Raw genomic sequence first — 15,151 nt, forward strand, 5'->3', positions numbered from 1 at the left:
ATGCCTTCTGCAAGAAACACATCTATCAGAATCTGACCATAACAAAATAAAATCACTAAAGTTACGTCATTTATTCTCGGCTTACTACAACACAAAACAGAGAGGAGTATGTATTTTAATAAGTAAAAAAATATCCATAACGCCACCATTACAGACCCTGAGGGACGTTTTGTCATTATAAACATCTCAATTAATAGTAACCCAGTTACAACTGGCAATTTATACGGCCCAAACACAGATGACCCTTTCTTTCTTTAAGAACTTTTTTTCTTCCATCTCAATTTTTTTTTAATTTTCCAGTCATAATAGCAGGCGACTTTAACACAATTCTAAATTCAACAATACATAGATCTAACAGTTCAGGCAATAAACTTATTTGGCAATCTGCAGAAACCATAAAACAGTTCATGAGTGATTTTGGTCTTGGCGATAGTTGGTGTTTACAGCCTAATGTTAAAGAATACAAATTTTTCTCACCAGTCCATCACTCATATTCCTGCATTAACTTTTTTTCTCACCAGTAATTCTATCATGTTAAATATTTCTGAATCAAAGATTCATCCAATAGTCATTGGTGATCATGCCCCAGTAACATTAAAATGGAATATAATTAGCCCACATAAACCAATTACTAGATGGCAATTTAACACATCTCTTCTGAAAGATCATGACTTTGACAGTTATTTTAAAAGAGAGTGGGCATGCTTTCTAGAGATGAATGACTCGCCTGAATCATCTCCATCCCTTCTGTAGGAAGCAGGGAAAGCTGTACTAAGAGGAAAAATAATTTCATTTTCTGTTTACAAAAAAAGGAAAGAGAAGGAACAACTAGCAGAACTCGAACAAAAAAAAAAAAAAAAAAAATCAAAGAACTAGAAGACATCAACATAAATAACCCAACAGAAGAAACACTGGATACATTAAGAAAATATAAATTAAATTAAATGAATTAAATCAATAAACATACCCAATTTCTAATTCATAGACTAAGACAAGAAAACTTTCATCACAGCGACAAATCTGGTAAATATTTGGCAAATCAAACAAAATAAGGAAAAAACAACAATACCAGTTATTATGGACACTCACCAGAAGAAATAAATCAAATCTTTCAAAACGTTTACAGTAAATTATATTCCGCTGAAAAAAGATCAGAGTCAGGAAGACATCAATTCATTTCTTAACAATATCAACCTACCTCAACTTAGTAATCATCAAATAAATACACTTGAAGCCCCTTTAACAGAACTTGAAATTGTTAATGCCCTTAATCTCATGCTAAAGCACTAACCCATAGCATAGAAAAAGTCACACCATCTCTAATCCATCCAGACCAAACTGGTTTCATTAAAAACAGACTTGCATCTAACAACACACGCAGACTTTTTAACTTAATGTATTACTCATCAATTACAAAAGCAAAAACCATTATAGTCACGCTCGATGCAGAAAAAGCCGTCGATAGAGTCAAACAGGAATTTCCAGTTGACTCTATTGAAGACTTTTTCTTCGGTTTTGGGGAGTCATTCATCAACTGGATCAAAATTCTGTATACATCACCTTCAGCCACTGTTATCACCAATGGACTAACATCACGTAGCTTCACACTGCACCGGGGGACTAGACAAGGATGCCCACTCTCCCCTTCACTATTCACCATCTTCATTGAACCATTAGCAGCAGCTCTCCGTCAAAACAGCCACATTAAAAGAGTTCAAATGTTAAATAAACATCATAAAATAAGTCTTTATGCTGATGATATATTATTATATTTACAAGACCCCCCATCATCATTACAAGAAACAATTAAACTCATTGATTCATTCTCAAACTTTCTGAATACACAATCAACTGGAGTAAATCTGCTATACTCCCATTACACTCTACTTGCTTGGATGTGACATCCCAGACACCACCAATTCCTCTGTGCACCAATTATATCACATATCTAGATATTAATATCCAGTGTTGGGGAAAGTAACTTTTAAAAGTAATGCATTACAATATTGAGTTACTCCCTAAAAAAGTAACTAATTACGTTGCTTAGTTACTTTTTTTGGAAAGTAATGTGTTACGTTACTTTTGTGTTACTTTTTAAATCTGGTCAGGGCTTGCTTGTTTGTTTTTAATATAAAAAGTTCTATTTTTGACAAATGTAAAAGCCTTTTCACACCAAAAGCCTCAGGTTTTGAGAAAAGTCAATCACAAATTCATGTCTGTAAAACAACTCAACTCAAGAAAAACATGTCAGCTCTTCAGCAATAAAAAAAGGAAGACAAATGTTAGATTATCTTGAGTAATGTTACTTATTAATATGGATGAATTGGATCATCAAAGGTCAGCAGCAAAGACATTGCTTCATAAAATGGGATTAAATGCATGAAGGATATTTGTATCATTTAATATATTTAATTATTGCAGGTTTGCGTCATATTCTGAGTTGAATTTCACGGTTTTTATTCATTTTGAGGAATACTGAATCTGTTTTATGTGAGTGAGATGAATTAATGCATCTCACTCACAAAAAGAGAGAGAGAGAGAGAGAGAAGAAAAAAACAAAAATAAAAAAAATAAAATAAAAAAAAATAAAAAAAGTTACACACACACATAGGGGCACACGTGGGCACACTGTACTTTTTAATGCATCACATATTAGTTGGCATAGGCCTATCATGAATTTATGAATTTTCAATAAATGTAGGAAAGTGAGGAAAAGTAAAAAAAAAAAAAAGAACACAAACAAACAAATAGGGTAAGCAAGATGTGTGTGGCAGCCCGGGGGGTTGGACTTTGGGCCCTGTGCCCCCATAGCACCTCTCCTTGATGGCTATCGTACAGTGACATGGGCGGGGGTTTAATTGGGCCGTGCTCACGGAGGGCCCAGAGACAGCTTTATAATATCTTTCCGTTTAATAGCTTTATTTTTATTATCATTATTACTATTGTTGTTGGAGTTGTTTTTATTAATACTACTAATATTTTTGTTTTCTATTATTGTTATGTCTGTTGTACTTTTCTACATGTTCCTTTGTTTATATACTTCCAACCTCGACACCCAGTTACACCTTACACACACATACACACGCCCACACAAATCATGTTGGCTATCATGTATGCTTGGTTGACCTTTTGGATTTGATGTATCACCTGTAAATAGTATATGTTTTGGCAATTAAAAAAATAATAATAAAAAAATAAATAAAAGAAAAGAAAAAAAGAATGTGACAATAATCTGTTCTCTGTTCTCAAATACAATAACAAGAACACATACTCTTCTCTCTCGCAATACTTTTCTTCTGTGTTTGTTTACACTAGTTTTTGAAATATGAAATAGGAAACGCACACCCCCTTGATTTTACAAAACTGTGGCAATAAATCTGATTTAGGTACTTCAGTAATTTAGAGCTGTGCCCTAATAATGTTGTCCATATAGTGTACAAAATAATAATAAAACATTCAGGGCTTAAGTCAAAGCTCACCTCTAGGATTCGCCATGAATATGAAAATTGCAATCATCCACAGTGTCTGCTGAAATCCAACCATACAGATCCATCCTGAATGATCTGTACACAGATATAAGTTTTTACAATAGGAATAGTCACTGAAATTAATTCAGTAAACTATATAGGCCAAAAACATAAGATAAAAAAGTTTTAATTCTGTATTAAAATTCCCTTATTATTCCCTTATTAGAAATATATTTAGAAAATATTAGAAATATAAGTATACCTCTTTCATTTGCCAGTGTTGTGTTGTGTAAAATAATCATTCCTGTATTCATGATTACCATGAATATTGTCCATGCTATTTTACTGAGTAATTCCATACCTGAAAAAGACTTTTAATTACTTTACAAGAACATAAAAATAATCAGATAACAGAGAAAATATCTCAAAACTGAAATACTGTATATGACTTGATTCAGTAAGGCAGAGAAATGTGAATTTTGACTGACAGATTAATTCAGATCAAAAAGGACCAATCTAACTGAAGAACTGAAAGTTCAAGTACTGAAACTGTATGTGTTCACTGACCATATAGAATTATATACAGAATAAACTGACAATATGAACTGATCGCATACTCACAGCTGGTCTGTTCCTCTAGTTTAAACAAACAGGAAACGGACAGAAAATAGAACAATGGGACAGCTGTGGAAATATTAGCTCCTAAAAACAGAAGAATAATATTGATGTTTACTGAGAAATATATAATGTTAACATGCCTTTTTTAAGATGTTTGACTACAGGTTAATTCTCAGTGTGTCGACTGCTCTCTAAAAGTTCAACTAGCTGTGTTCCATTAGGCTACACCCTTCACATTGTGCAAACTGAAATTGCGAATTGAAAATATTCCCTAATGGAGACACATCAATTTTGCAAAAACTCCCATTTATCACACAAAAGTTGTTTAGCTCACATAAGGTGGTTTTTCAGGTAATTCAAAAAAGGAATATTTATTTATTATTTTTTTAATTTATTTATTTATTTTCTGGATTTTCAGGTCACATGGCGAATGTAAAATGTCATATGATCATTCTTCAACGTACTATAACCTCAATGTACTTGTCCCTTGCTTCACTACTGTTCGCTACTGTTCAGATGCTCTTGCTTATTGCTTCGTGTTTTGCTTCCTGTTTATGTACTTTTCTTCAATTTTTTTTTTTTTTTTTTCTTTAAAGCTTTTAACTTCAGTGGATCAAGCACAGTGCTCAAACAACACATTTTTAGCACAAACACTAAACTAAACTTTTCGGAACTGGAATAATACTACAAAAAAGAAGACTTTTAGCCCCCCACTGCCAGCAGCTTACATTCTGGAGACGGGAAAACACAGCCGCCTACTTTCAACAGATGAGAATGAAAATGCCTCTTCTGGAATCTACTTGCTGCACAAACTGCCACAGACTTCTACAAAGGATTGTGGTTCTTGAAACAAAGTTACTTGCTGGACTTCCAAAACAGGCGGAACACACAGCAGATCATTGTCACGGACCCCCTCAGCATACAGCCGGTGAGTCCTGTAATCTAGTGAATCTCAACAATTTATAAGTGTAGAAAAACAAACCAAAACTGATCGACACACTAATCAATGGCACAAACAGGGAGCGAGACCCAAAGGCACTCGACACATCAGATTGTCACAAGTATCTCATATTGCTGCATTAGCATCCTCTACCCCAGTGTTTCCCAACCCTGTTCCTTTGCACTGTTTGCTTCTTAACCTTTAAATAGGAACAATTTTTTAAACCTATACATAGGTAACTTACTGAAAGTGATGATCTAACTATACATATATTATAAATAATTGACTATACATACACATAATCTAAGACAGACTATACAAGAAATTTACATAATAACTCTGCATGATAATGTACAGAAGAGGTATTTAAAGGTTAAGAAGCAAACAGTGCAATATTTGTGGTACATTGACAAGTAAACATTAAGTCCTTATTAGGTCCTTGTAACATGGAGTGTCAAAAAGAAAGTGTCTGGTGCATAGAAAGAAAAGAGTGTTTCTACAGGTGGTTTGTCTAGACCACTCACCTGTGTGTAGCACACTTAGAATTGCACTGTTTTGAGTTTTTCAACAGTTTACACTGTGCATAAGGTTTCAGAGGGGGGTGAGGTGGTTGGAATTGAGGGCTCTCAGCTTGGGGGGAAAAGCTGTTGAGCAACTCTGATGCTGGATTCCAGGAGCTGGAAGAGATAATGGGATGGATGGGTGGGGTCCTTCACAATACTGCAAAGGGAGGTGTTAAGGCCCAGCAGGTTTAGTTTGTTGATGAGCTTTTTTTAGGATTATTGTGTTGAATGCTGAGCTGAAGTCAATGAACAGCATTCTAACATAAGAGTCTTTGTTTTCTAAGTGAGTAAGAGCCAGGTGGAGGGTGAAGGAAATGACATTGTCCGTGGAGCGGTTTGGACGGTATGCAAACTGGAACAGATTGAGTGTGTTGGGGAGGCTGGTTTTGATATTGTGCATGACTAACCTCTCAAAGCACTTCATCATGATTGGGGTCAGTGCTATGGGACGGTAGTCATTCAGACAAGACACAGGGGACTTCTTTGGTACTGGAATTATGGAGGTGGATTTGAGACACGTGGGGATGACTGCATTAAGTATAGTAAAGTTCAAGCATATTTTTAAGTACACTTTATTTAGTAAGTATACAAATATCAGTGTACTAGTAGTATACTAGTACACTCAGTATACTTTTAAATGTACTATTTCAATACTCCTTGGAACTAAATTGGCCCACTTATATAAAAGTATACTTTCAGTTATGAGGCGCCACGTAGGGTTTAAATCAAACTTCGCTTATTAATACATAAAACACGTGCATATACACCTAGAAATTACTTGCATATACATGTATACTATTGGATGTTCAATATATATATTTAATACGACTAAGAAAGGATTTTTTTTTTTTTTTAGGGCCCGAGCACTGCAGTGCGAGGACCCTATTGGAATTGCTCCGTTTCTTCTTCTTCTTCTTCAAAATGAAAAGTCTTTTTGAGGGCCTAAACATGCTCGAAAACTCATGAAACTTTGCACGCGCATCAGACCGGGCGAAAATTTACATCTGATATGGTTTTCAGAAGTGGGTGTGGCAAAATGGCTCGATAGCGCCACCTGTAACATTTCAACGGAGTGCGCCTCGAGCTACATTTCACGTACATGTACGAAACTCGGTACACAGGTGTAACACAATAATACCTACAAAAAAGTCTCCTGGTACAACATCCGAAACCCAACAGGAAGTCCGTTATATTGAATTTCCTGTATGATTTTTGTGCAGTTTTTTGCCATTTTCAGGCCTCGTACTTTAACAAACTCCTCCTACAGTTTTAATCCGATCATCTTCAAATTTTCTGAGTGTTATCATAAGGCCCTTGCGATGCTAAATTGCGAAGATCTAGAGTTTTCGTTGAGGGGCGTGTCCGTGGCGGCCTGACAAAGTTCGATGTTTCGCCATGAAAAAGGAAGTTGCTGTAACTCAGGCAAACAATGTCTGATCTGCCTCAAACTTCACAGGTGTGATAAGAGTCCGGTCCTGAACACATGTCAGTGCCCATATTCAGTTATAGTCATAGCGCCTCCTGCTGGCAACAGGAAGTGACATGTTTAATACTGTTATGGATGCCTAGCAACATTTTAAAAAGTATCAACAAGTGTTAAATAGGGTTGCAACATGCTAGAAACATGCAATAACATGTTTGATAAGAGTCCTGGCCTGAACACATTTACATGCCAATATTCAGTTATAGTCATAACGCCACCTACTGTCAGCAGGAAGTGACGTTTAACACTGTGATACACTATTAGCAACACACTAAAATAAAACACTGAGTGCTAAACTTGCTAAAAACATGCTCAAACATGCTATCAACACTTACTAAGTGCTAAAGCATGTTGTTAAAGCCGTGAAACAGGAAGTTGTTGTAATTCATGCAAACAATGTCCAATCTGCCCAAGTACTGCTCACTGCAGAGCCGAATGGCCTCCAGCTCCTCCTCTCTGGATGTCCAGCTCCACCTCTGTGTGAACTAATGGGTGGAGTTATGTTTAGGATAGGGTTAGGGTGTGTTTAGGTGTCTATCTCCACCCATTACCTCCAGCGAGGGGGAGCTAGAGCTCCAGCTCCTCCCATTTGGCTCTGCAGCGAGCACCCTCTCAGTCTGCCCCAATCTTCACATGTTTGATAAGAGTCCTGGCCTGAAGATATCTACATGCTCATATTCGGTTATAGTCATAGCACCACCTGCTGGCAACCGGAAGTGACATGTTTAACACTGTGATGGACTATTAAAAGCACAGCAAAATATGCCATTTCGTGCTAAGCATGCTAGAAACACTTACTAAGTGCTAATGCATGCTATTAATGCCATGAAACAGGAAGTCCATGAAAGGCTCACCATCCCGGCTCAGCCCTGCCCACAGAGCTCATCACAGACAGACTGTGACGTACTACAACAGCTCCAAGACTCAGCGCCGAAGGACGACTTTCTGGTAAACAGCCAGGGAAGCCAGGACAACATATTTCAGCCACCAAAAACACCAGAGCTAGAGCCCCGCTCACCAAACACATTATCCCTCTCTCCAGCATCTCCACTTCTAAGCTTCTCACAGAAAATGGAGGAACTGGTATATGCTGGAACCAGACTCTCCCACTCTTTTGCTGCAACCCCCCAGATATCAACTAAAAAACGGCGGGCACCACAACCACCAAATCCTGTGGGCCCAGCTCGCCCTCCTCCTCCTTCAAGAGCTCTCCGGCTGCTGCCACAACGCCAGGGCCCAAACCCTCCTCCATCTGCTGTAGGTGAACCAAAAACAACTGATAACAGCTCTCAGTGATACGTGTCGGGTCCCCGCTACGATAGCAGCAACACTCAGAAATGTTTACAGAACAAGCGGGAACCCAGTGTGCCTGTAGCTTTCTCTATCTCTGTTTTATCACGTGATAGAAAGTGTAAGGCCTTCTCAAGCCGTACAGCTGACCCTTCTAATCTGTGGCCTATTAGGTATCAAACTAAGACTTAGTTAGTAACTCTAGAGACAAAAAGTAATGCCATCAAGTTAGATCATAACATTCTTCTAGAGAGACTGGAAAACTGGGTCGGGCTTTCTGGGATGCTGCTGCCAGGATTCTGACTAGAACCAGAAAATCTGAGCATATCACACCAGTCCTCAGGTCCCTACACTGGCTTCCAGTTGTATTTAGAATTGATTTTAAAGTACTTTTACTCATTTATAAATCACTCAATGGCCTAGGACCTAAATACATTGCAGATATGCTCACTGAATATAAACCTAACAGACCACTCAGATCATTAGGATCGAGTCAGTTAGAAATACCAAGGGTTCACACAAAACAAGGGGAAACTGCTTTTAGCTATTAACTATATATATATATATATATATATATATATATATATATATATATATATATATATATAAAAACAAAACAAAAAAGTACCATTTCCAATAATAACATGTACAAAGCAAACCATGAAAACAAAGTTTGCTTACACATCTTAAATGATGTAATAGTTCGAATATAAGCAGGTAAATTATTCCAGTCAGCAGGGGCTTTAAACCAGCTCTTTACCAATTGATTTTTTTTTTTTTTTTTTTTTTTTTTTTTTTTTGACACAAGGAACAAAGAAATAGGTCTGAACAGAATGTCTAACTTGATAGTTTGAAGAAAAAGGTACAAAATATTGTTGTAAATAACTAGGATGATTAAAATACATACATTTGAAAAGAAATTGAAGCCAATGAATATGTCTTCTTGTATGCAAAGATGGCCACTGGAGTGCATCATATATTATACAATGACGGGTATAAAAAGAACATCCCAAAACAAATCTGCAAAGTCTATTATATACTGTGTTAAGTGGAGCAAGATCTAATTTTGATGCAGATTGATAAACAACATCACAATAATCAAAGATTGGAAGTATAAGTTGAGAAGCAAGTTTCTTATGAACACTATATGAAAAACAATATCTAGATCGATGTAAATGTACTAATTCCAAAATTGATTTTATGTAGAATATGATTAATATGTGATTTAAAAGAAAGTTCAGAATCAAGCCATACTCCAAGCTATTTGATAATATCAACTTTATGCAAAGAATTACCGTCTTTACATGATATAACAAGGATTACTTTTAGATTTAAGTTTCTGTCTAGAACCAAAAATCATAATATACAACTCGGTTTTATTAAGTACTAATTTATTATCCAAAAGCCAATCTTGTAAAATATTAAAATTATACTGAAGAGATAACTGAATTTGTAGAATATCAGAATTAGATACATATATGATGGTGTGATTGCATAAAGTTGAACTTTACAATTACTGGAAGTTAATGGTAAATTATTAACATAAATGGAAAAAAAGAAGTGGTCCCAATATTGAACCTTGGGGCACGCCTCTTTGTTGAACCAAAAAAAGAAAAAAAAAAGAAAAAAAAAAAAAAAAAATCAGGCTTACTCCCATTTAATACTACACACTGTCACAATATTGCAGGGATGAGACCAAAGACAGAGATTAGGTGCAAATCAACTGGGAGTTTTATTAACAAAGCTGAAAATATAGAGTGTGAGTAAGGGTTGAGCAATGAGAATGCTTATCTGAAAGTTCTTGAACAAGTTGGGCTGAAGTAATGAGTCTGTTGGGGAATTAAACGAGGAATCCAGGCAGATAGCGGGAGAGTCCGGTTGAGAGAATGAGGAGAGGTCTGGAGCTAACATCAGGGTGTGAACAGTAGACCAGATGACAGATACCAGAGATACTGAGAGCTAGAGTCTTAAATAGGGAAGTGCTAAGTGGAACCAGGTGTGGCAAATCAGTACTCCGGTGACTGGGAGCAGGTGTGCTGTTACGTGGATGGTGGGGGTGGCTGTGGTGAATGCCTGACACACACTGTTTTCTATTATGCAAGTATGTATTAAACCACCTAATTGCATTTTCAGATAAACCAGTATCATGAAGTCTATCTAAAAGTAAATATCGATCAACTAAATCAAAGGCTTTGATTTAAGCAGTGCAGTAGTTGTAGAGTGACTGGACCTAAAGCCAGATTGATACGGTGACAAAATATTATTAATACTTCAATAATCTGAAAGTTGTTTATATATTAGTTTTTCAAAAACTTTAGATATTGAACATATTATAGATATAGGTGTGTAATTGAGTTCAAGTACATTTTCTCCCTTGCACAATGGAGTAATACGTGCACATTTCCAAATAGCAGGCAGCTCACATGTGGACAAAGACAAATTAAATAACTCAGCAAGTGGATACATAAGAATATTAGAGGATAATTTAAGAAACTTATTTTTAATACCATCCAATCCAACACCACTAGTCCCACTTAATTCATTAATAGCATTCTGAACTTCGATAGGTGAAATCAACCTAAATTTAAAAGAACTACTACAAGATAAATTATCATGAATAGTACCAGTATTAAAATAAGAGTCAGATACTAAAGTAGAAAACTGATGAAAAATACTGATTAAATAACTGAGCAATCGATAAAGAATCATGTAATATTGTATTATTAACTCTAATTTGATTAATTAAATGTTTATCTGAACTACTGAATAAGTTTTTCATTTTATTCTAAAAATATTTTGGAGTTCTTAAAATGCTGAGAAAGACCTTCTTTATAATAAGTAGATTTTGCATTTCATACTTTTGTCTTACTCAAATTTCTCAACTGCCTATAAACTTCCCAATCAGCATTACTTTTTGTCTGATGAAATACTGACCATGCTTTATCCCTTTGCCTAAAGAGACTAAGAAGTTCAGAATTAATCCAAGGGAGATGACTACCCCTAACCCTAATAGTTTTCCAGGGAGCATGCTTGTCCACAACATTAACAAACTCTGTATATAAAAAAAATCCCAAGCATCTTGTACATCAGGAATTAAATAATATCTATCCCAATTTATAGAAATCAAATCATGAATAAATACATTTAAATTAATTTAATAAGGGGATTTAGGTCATTTAATTTTCCATACACAAAATATAATAGAGTGATCGCTAAAGCAGTCAGACATTACACCTGCCCTTTAAAATCTATTAGGATGTAAGACAAGTATCCAACCAAGAAGGGACTGTGATCGACCAGTAACTCTAATAGGCTGAGTAATTAGTTGTGTAAGATTTAAACTATTAAATTTTTTTTTTCTTTATCAGATGATTTATCCAACCAATTCTTGTTGAAATCACCAAGCAATATTATTTTATTTTATCAAAAATGGAATTAATGGTAGATAACAGACAATTAAGGAGTACTGACTGCTCTTTCCGAATATCATTCTTCCCCACATGGATAATGATTCGATTTTCAGTCTTGTGCTTCATTAGGATGTTCCGAAGTTCCCTGTTCACATCAGAGACGGTTGCTTGAGGAAAGCAGCATGTAGTTGTAGTCCTGCTACTGATATTTCTGATAATGGAGTCACCCACTATCAGAGTCCTGGGCTTTGCTGCACTCTGAGCTGAATGCCTTTGAGCACCTGTTTGTAGTGATGTTAGCTGTCGGCTGATACGATCCGTGGTCAATCACATTTGGGGATTCCTCACCCACATTCATTAATGCTTCAAATGTGTATAGGAGGTGGTAGAAAACCAGTGTTTGCAAGTCTTGTCATAGTCGTATCTGGGGTAGAGGATGCTAATCCAGCAGTATGCCTTTGGGTCTTGCTCCCTGTTTGTGCCATTGATTAGTGTGTAGATCAGTTTTGGTTTGTTTTTCTACACTTATAAATTGTTGAGATTCACTAGATTACAGGACTCACCGGCTGTATGCTGAGGGGGTCCGTGACGACGGTCTGCTGTGTGTTCCGCGTGTTTTGGAAGTCCAGCAAGTAACTTTGTTTCAAGAACCACAATCCTTTGTAGAAGTCTGTGCAGTTTGTGCAGCAAGTAGATTCCAGAAGAGGCATTTTCTTTCTTGTCTGTTTGAAAGTAGAGAGCTGTGTTTTCCCATCTCTGGAATGTAAGCTGCTGGAAGTGGGAAACAAAGAGTCTTCCTTTTCGTAGTATTATTCCAATCCTGATTTTTTTTTTTCAGTTTTAGTGTTTGTGCCAAAAAATGTGTTCTTTGAGCACTGTGCTGATCTGCTGAAGTTAAAATCGTAGAAAAATCGAAGAAAAGTATATAAACAGGCAGCAAAGTAAGCAAGAGTGTCCAAACAGTAGCGGAAGTAATGTCCATTTATTAAATATAGTATAAATATGAATTAAATCTGTACATACAAACAAAAAAGAATGAGGAGCAAAGCCTACTTTTTTCCATTCCGTATGTTTATCTACAGCTGAGAGGAGAATGATCACATGAGCTCTACAGTCTTCTTTCCTATTGACCGTCGCTTCCAAAAGTCGCTCTTCATTTGCATAAAGTTGAAGGATTCTGAACTGTGTTGCATCGCCAGCTCTACATTGAAATGAATGGGATCGGGTTGCTTTGTCGCTGCATGTCGCTTGTAGTGTGAATGGTGCTTGAATGTGCGTTTTCATCTAGAACGTCTCTCACGTGCTCCGCCATGCACTTCTCATCCGTGCTTGTTTACGTCACAGTGCACACGCGTCTTTGACGCAGCTTACAGCAGTGTCGTGCATTTAACCAGTTAATGGGAAAATAATTCTTAAAATGCATTCAAAATTCAGAATATTTTTTAATAAATAATTATTTTTGGTATTTTGAAATACCCACGATAACAATACCGTGCATATGCAGTGTCGAGTGCCCCATATGACTTGTGTTTGCTGCTATTATTGTGTGGTTATGCCGCTTATAAAAGCTGTACCATGTATTGCGATTGCTATTGTGTCACTGTGGTTAACATCTCTGCTTATGTGGAGCACCCTTCGTAGTAACATGGGCTTCTTGTTCAGTAGAAAGATTGCCACTTAGCTTATTTTGTGCACTTGAGTGCCATTCGCCATTGGAGGGCAATGGTGTTAAGCAAGCCAGACCTGTGGTGTTTCCCTATAGCATCAGTTAAAGCTATACAGAACGTCTTGTTCCCTTCTCAGAGAAGGTTATGTCAGTAATCAAAGATTTTTTTCATTTATGAATATTTTCCTGTTCTTTAAAAGAAAAAAAACAAAACAATAGATTTGGTAAAGGGTCACTAACCTCCTCTGCCGGCTCTAAAAGCAAAGAACACAAGGGTGAACTGTAATGTAGGAAGAAGTAAAAAGAAGAATCCAGATACAAATGCTAATTTATTCCATATCCATTTCCATATTTCTCCACAGCATTGAATCTCCTTCTTTTTAGTCAAAACTAGAAAAATGAAAGTCAAAAAATTAATCCAAAAGTTTTCTTCAATTCTGCCCTACACTCTCATAAAAAAAGGTACAGTTCTGTCACTGGGGCGATACCCTAAGGTACAAAAGTGAAAAGGTACATGTTTCTACCTTACCTACCCCTAAACAGTACATATTGATACCTTAAAGGTACATATTAGTACTTTAAAAGTACATATTTGTACCTTTTCACTTTGTACCTTAGGGTACCGCCCCAGCGACAGAACTGCACCTTTTATTTCTGACAGTGTATTATGTATAATAACAGTTTTTTTTTTCTTTTTTAATCTCAAAAACAAGATGACAGAACTGACACATACTGAATAAATCATTATTCTTTGTAATTTACTTTGTAATGTACAAATAAAAGAATTAAGAAATGTTTCAAAAAGAAACTTTTTTTTTTTTTTTTTTAATACAAATTAATTATTGGTTAGAAGTGGTAAGGCATTTAAATGAACACTAACTAAAGCATTAATGTGGGTTATGATTAATTTCCCATGTGATCTTCAAGAATTTGGAATTCAGATGCAAGTTTGGCCACAGGCAGGGAAATACCCTGAATGGATGAGCAGTTCATCACAGGGCTCACACAAATTCACACTGACATTCATACCTATGAGCAATTTATAATATCCAATTCATCTGTGCTGCATGTCTTGGGATTGGGAGGGAAAACTGCGCACTGACAGGAAACCCACACAGACACAGGGAGAACACGCAAACTCTACATGGGGAGGCCTGTGAGGTGACAGTGCTACCCCCTAGTGCTGCTTTCGTCAACGAAAATTATGACTAAATGTCGTCGTCAACGAACCTTTATCACGTGAGGAAAAGAGACGAGACGCAACGTAAATGCTGGTCATGTGACGATGACTATAATTAAATGTATAATGCAATATCGTTGACGAATAAAAACGAGACTAAATGTGGTTTACAAAATAAAAACTATGCTAAAATGTCTCTTCGTTTTCGATGATCAAAACGAGACGAAAAGAAAAGTCATAACGTTATTTCGTTTTGTTTAGTAATAGTAATATAATGCATTACTAATGAAATTTGGGTAATACTATTTCTCGCTACAATCTCAGTAACGCAAGTTACAACAACATATTTTAACTCAAAATTAAGTAGGGAATTTACCAACACCGCAACACCAAGAGAAAAAAATCTGCGTGTAAAATAGTTTTTCTATTTCCTGTTGCTGGAATTCGATGGTTAAGATGACTGCAGAGACGGATTCTACATGTGTGAGATGGACACACTCCCGTTTTATTCATTTCATCAGAGAAAAGAATAAG

The 15,151-nt window shown here is 36.2% G+C and overlaps 1 protein-coding gene and 1 long non-coding RNA gene across 2 annotated transcripts in view; both read right to left on the reverse strand.

The window, feature by feature from the left end:
• The window catches only part of LOC127162788 (uncharacterized), a 528,566-nt gene that overhangs the window by 196,062 nt on the left and 317,353 nt on the right, over positions 1-15,151 (reverse strand). The window lies entirely within an intron of this gene.
• Positions 3,500-4,159, reverse strand: LOC127162485 (uncharacterized). Its single transcript, XR_007827367.1, has 3 exons — positions 4,089-4,159; positions 3,730-3,828; positions 3,500-3,563 (listed from the first exon to the last, which is right to left on the reverse strand). It is a non-coding gene; the product is annotated as an uncharacterized LOC127162485 (long non-coding RNA).

The sequence above is a fragment of the Labeo rohita genome, chromosome 3 (assembly GCF_022985175.1).
Source record: "Labeo rohita strain BAU-BD-2019 chromosome 3, IGBB_LRoh.1.0, whole genome shotgun sequence".
NCBI classification, from domain to species: Eukaryota; Metazoa; Chordata; class Actinopteri; order Cypriniformes; family Cyprinidae; genus Labeo; species Labeo rohita.